General features: G+C 30.6%; 1 long non-coding RNA gene across 1 annotated transcript; it reads right to left on the reverse strand.

Moving 5' to 3' along the window:
- Positions 1-1970: 1970 nt before the first annotated feature.
- LOC124899745 lies at positions 1971-3507 on the reverse strand. The gene is made up of 2 exons (XR_007057281.1): positions 2739-3507; positions 1971-2309 (listed from the first exon to the last, which is right to left on the reverse strand). It is a non-coding gene; the product is annotated as an uncharacterized LOC124899745 (long non-coding RNA).
- Positions 3508-6015: the final 2508 nt, after the last annotated feature.

Consider the following 6015-nt stretch of genomic DNA (forward strand, 5'->3'; position numbering starts at 1 on the left):
CTAGATTATCTTAAAGTTTTAATCTTATATATACTTAAAGATATAAACATAATAGATATTAAGAAAATAATATTAGAAAAAGTAATAGACTATGAAATTGAAACCATAAATTGGCTAGAACAGTTATACGAAGAAATTTATCCAGAAAGATATTATTCAGATTAAGAGATGTTAGAATATATTAGACAAACTAGAGAAAACCAAGATAATCTAAATAATGAAATAAATTATAGAAACCAAATTAGAAAAATAATAAAAAAATCTAAAAGAAAAATTAATATGGATAGAAGAAACCTTAGAAAATTTAGAAAAAAGTACATGTGATAGTTTATATAATTTAAAAAACTCACTACGAGAAGAACAACACAAGATAATAAATAACATTGAAAATCTAGAATTAGATATACATTACAGTACAGTTAGGATAAATTATTATACAGAAATTTGTAACTCTGCAATTACTACAGGATAAAATAATAAACAAATTAATGAATATATCTTACGAAAAAAGTAAATCATTAAAAGATATTGAAACAAAATTATTTAAAAAAATATCTACGCACAAAGAAAAATAGATTCATTAGATACCTAATAAATCTATTTCATATCCGCACCCCCCTACAATAATAATAATAATAATAATAATAATAATAATAATAATAATATATAATATAATAATATATATCATATATAAATAAAATATAAAATATAAAATTACAATAATATATTAAAAGTGTGAAGCCACTTAAAAATGTCTTTTGAACTTTTTGCCCTTCATTAAAAGTGTTTGATTTAGACAAAATCATCTTTTCACTATTTTTTCCTAATATTTAAGAGTTGAAAATTAATTAAATACATTTATGGTAAAATCTTTCCTTATTCGAAGTCATCAAAATTAATGACTAACCAATACTTTTTTATTAGTATAAGAATTCCAAATCTAACTAAATTTGATTTTAAGAAGATTTAAAAAGTGTATAAATCTACAATATATAAAATCCATTAACTACGTAAAATTTCTGGTGGTAAAATATATATGTGCTTACAATAAAATATATGTTTTGAACTTTTTGCACTTCATTAAAAACCTTCGTAATGAATAAAATAGTCTAATTTTAAATAATTAAAAGTTACACGTGCGAGACAAATGCGGATAAAATAGAATATATATATATATATATATATATATATATATATATATATGGATAAAAACATTACAAATGGATAGAATGCATACATAGTTTATATTGGTTTTTCAATTTGTAAGAACGCCCGATTTGTTATTCTGTATGGTCATATAGTGGTTCTTGATGTTTTTTGCTTTAATTATTTTTGAAAATCTAGTTGAGTTCAATTACTCTACTTCTCCGGAGGTAATGGTATGGACTGCGTACATTTTACCCTCCCAAATTCCACTGTGTGGGAATACACTAGGTTTGTTGTTGTTGTAGTTGAGTTCAATTACTAGTAATATACGATGTTTTTTGGTTGGTTAAATTTTTGTATTTGACTAAAAGATAATGATCTCTCCGTCCCATTTTTTTTGTCCGTCTCAAATAGAATGTCACCTTTCCTTATTTGGTACCTATTTGGTTGGTTAAATTTTTGTATTTGACTAAAAGATAATGATCCCTCCGTCCCATCTTTTTGGTCCGTCTCAAATAGAATGTCACATTTTCTTATTTGGTAACTATTTAATGACATTATTCCCATTTTTCTTCGATGGGTCCCATTTATTAAGAAAAGTCAACAAAAAAGTAAATATTAAAATAACTTTAAAAGAAGTAATTTTGTAAACTTTACAAAGTCAACACTTATTTTTTTAACTCCGTATCTGATCAAATGACGACACATAAAATGAGTATTTAGTATTTCGCTATTGACGGTAGTTGAACTTAAATTAAAAAGTAAAAATATTTAAATCTTTTTCATGAGTGCATCTTCATCAAATTTAACTAATGTAGTACCAATTAAAAGAACCATCGAGTATACATAATCATTTCTTGCAACTTTGTGAAACTTGTAAATTACACACAAAAATTTAAAATTTACATGATGCGGAGAATATTATTGGTCACGACTCATGATCATGGTTTGTTTAGGTAACAATTAAAGCCAGTGCGGATGACATTTTGGCCAAAAACTACTTAGATTAATGACAATTTGTATTAAGAGATCCATGAATTTTGCCAAGATAAGTGGAAATTTCTCAATGGCCTTTGCCTTGTCCTTGAAGGATGAATTTGGCTCTGGACATAAAAGGAAACTTCTCAACTCCAAATTCAGCAACTTTTCGTCTGGTTTCAAGCCTGTAAATCCTCACCACAAATATTGATGTTATACACAAAATACTTCCATTTCTAATATGCTCCTCTTTTCCAAGATGTTTACTCATCACTTAATGGCCGTCTAATCATGAATGTTTTTTCAATTGAATTTTAGAAATCATAAATTTTGAGAAATTCTTCAAAGTAAAATTCTGTAGTTTTCCAAAATTTGTAAAGTACCAAAAAGTTATTTTTTATTTTTTCCACTCAAAATCTCTCATAAAAATTCAAAAGAGCTCCAATTTATATTCATAATCAAATACAACTCCAATTTTCTATATTATTTTTCACTTTAAGCAACAAACACACACTTCTTTTTCTTTTTTGAAATAGTATGATTTTTTATTTAATTTTTTAAAAAAGGATGAATGATGATTCCACAAAATTGGGAGCAAAAAACAGAGAACTTACTCTCCAAACTAAATTGAGAGTAATGAAGCTTGTAACAATGATGATCACGACTAGGCAACAATGGCCGCCTCTTCTCCTTCACGTAAATCTCAATGGCAGCCTTTATCAACTCCCCAACGGTGTTTCTAACGACATAATGACATGTGCCGGCCCCAAACTGTTTTGTATATTCACTTTCATCAACAACTTCGTTACATTCTCTTGACTTATTATTTTCACAGTTTCAGCTGGAGCGTCTACTCTGCCACCGTGCTTTTGCACTGAATGTGTTAGTCTTCTTTCTATCGTTCCATTTTTATCGGATGCTTTCCAAAGAACTTTCGAATTTGTATGTGCTTCAGCAAGTCTTGGCGGAAATCTCATTTCTAATTAATGAAAATCATAACTGAAGATTTGGTCCCAATTAGAAAAGACTCCAATCACATATCATACTACTAGGATTTAGTATTTAGCAATCATTGTAATATGATCATTGATGTATATATTGAGAATTGAGTGTGTGTACGTATAGATATATTACGTAACAGTATGGAGAGAATTTCGGATAATAATATATTTAGGTGACATGCTGAATGAAATCATTTCAGTGGATAGTTTTTGCTCTCAAGGGGTCGCGGGAAGTTTCTCAGAAATTGCAGGTTTCACTATCTGTCACTGTGTCCCTCACAAGTTTTGCAAAATGACCACATAACTATTTAAATTTCTTTCGTTTTTTCTTGATCCAAGTTTTCGCTTAAACGATTGAGAAATTATAAGAAATAGCAATACCTTCAGGCCTAATTACGAAATATGGCGATATTTAGGATAATTATCAACCATAGTATCAATTTTTGAAATTTGTTATATATCAATGATATAATTGTTTCTGAAATTTGTTTTCTATCACTGATACAACAAGTCATTTTATATAGAAAACAAATTATTGTATTTATAAGGCGAGTTGTTATGTCATTAATACAGAGTGAATCTCAGAAACTATTGTATCACCGAATGAACGAATTTTAGAATCTATGCTTTAATAATTTTTTCAAACTCTCAATATGTTTGGTAAATACTCCCTTCATCTCAAATTACCCGTTCCAAATTTCCTAATTTGATTTCTCATTTTATTTATCTTTTTTCATTAATCAAGAAGAGACAATTTTTTTTTTCATGTTTTACCCTTTGCATTGATACGAGAATAATCATGGATATGGACTTATGAGAGTGCGTGCTGGACCCGAGCCTTGGTGAGTGCAATTGAAATGTAAAAGAGGCCCAAAATGCATCAAAATCAGTCCATAACTTACACTTGAAGGGCGCCCACTCTTTAAAGGGCCTTTTGGTCATTTTAACTTATATTTTGTAATAGCTATATAAGAAACATTGTAGGGCTTTTAGACTTAATTTTTGAGAATGTTGTAAGTCATAAGACACCAAAGAACACAAGTCCTCTCATTTTTGACGCACGACACTGAAACTAGGTCAAGAACTAATGTGGAATCACTAGTGATTGTATTTTGCTTGGAAACGTCGATGCTTAAGAGATAGAATTCGATCTTGTGTCACGTAAGAGATAGGTTTTTGTTGCATGTGATGTTAAGGGTCCAAGAGTGGAATAAGCTCTTGGGTTCTTAAGATTACATCTTCAATTGCCTTTCTACCTATCATTTGTTTCATTGTAATCTTGTATTGTTTTCTCTTGTTTATTATAAGTCGTGTGGGGCATTGTTGTTGTTATCTTGTTCATCATCTTGTATTGTTAACTTAGTTTGGTTTGTTGTCTGGTTTGGTGTGAAACACACCTTTGTATCTCGTTTCTTGGAGTACTTGTTGAATTCGAGAGTGGTCACCAAGAGAGTCCTCAGTTCTTGAACTTGTGGACTGATTTTGGTGTGTGTTTCGTGTGTTTCCAAGTTTTTATCGATCATTTGGTATCAGAGTCATCTTTGATTTTGTTCTAATAAGATCAATCTTAGGCTTGAGAGTTGAAAAAAAAGAACAGATTTGGTGTTTTTGTTGTTCTTGGCCGAAAAGTTGTATCTTGTTGTTGTCTTAGTCGAACACTTATTTGTGTGTCTAGATCTAGTAATCTTTTTGTCAGTCTAATGTGTTTTTTGTGTTAGTTTCTTGATTCACTAACACTAAAAGTGTCTAGATCTATATTTGAGCTTGAACTTGTTGAAGTTTTATTGTGAACTTGAAAGGTGGTCGTGTGTTGTGGTGTTGCTGTGAAGAAGTGGAGTGGGCGTTGAAGTTGTTGTTGTTGTAGTTCTTGAAGATTGTTGTTGTGTTCATCTTGTTCTTCACCTAGTCTTATAACTTAACCAACAAAAAGTTCAAAATAGATTTTAAAAGTTGAAGATGGAAGTTGTAAAGTTTATTGGTGAAAGGACTTGAACCCATCACTTTCTAGACTTGACATCAACTTTTTCAACCACTTTTCCTTGTTTCAAGGGCCTTGTTTTGTGGGAATAGTATTAGCCAAGTCAAAACTTGTGTTTGCAAATTGAAAAGAGTTTCAAGACTTGTAGGTTTCCCTCCATTAACAAAAATTTCACCATTTCAAATTGTAAACTGATCAAGGCTTCAAATTGGTGAATAAAATGGCGCCAAAACAGTGACCAATAGTGGGTTGCCACATCATCACTTTTACTATTCATGCAACATATTTTAAGCTCAAATTTGATCTTCTAATTTGTTGTTCTTTAGTCTCGTTTATTGATTCCATTACTAACTTACAAGCTAGTACTAGATTGTAAGTTAGTTTTGAAATTGTTCTTCGTGTTAACCTCCCTTTGTGTGTCTTAATCTTTTGAGTCATTATAATACGTCCTTGTAATGTTTTCCTTACTCTTTGGAGTCCTAGTAAATGTTGGATTCACCTCTTAACACCTCCCGGAGTACGAGCAAGCTTACAACACTTGTGAGATTGAGAGTGAGGGATTCGAGAGACACAAAATAAAAAATGAGAGTGAGGATATTTTGTACAACTAATGTGTTTTCTGTTTTATAGGTAACTCCTTGGCCATAATGGACACTATTTTGGGCCACCTTGATGCTATTTCTCGAGAAATAGCTAAGGCAAATGGGGGTCTTGAAAAATTAGGCTCGAATATGTCTACTATACTTGAGAGGTTGGATCGGGTGGGGAGTCAAAGGAATTCTTGTATTTCTACTTCCAAAACTTTACCTCAAACAATCAATCCTCCAAGACCACTACCAAACGACATACACATAAGTCAAGCCACTAAATTTCCTCCAACCCGAGACCTAAGTAGGTCACTTCTCCCTCAAT

This window comes from Capsicum annuum, chromosome 6 (genome assembly GCF_002878395.1).
Source record: "Capsicum annuum cultivar UCD-10X-F1 chromosome 6, UCD10Xv1.1, whole genome shotgun sequence".
NCBI classification, from domain to species: Eukaryota; Viridiplantae; Streptophyta; class Magnoliopsida; order Solanales; family Solanaceae; genus Capsicum; species Capsicum annuum.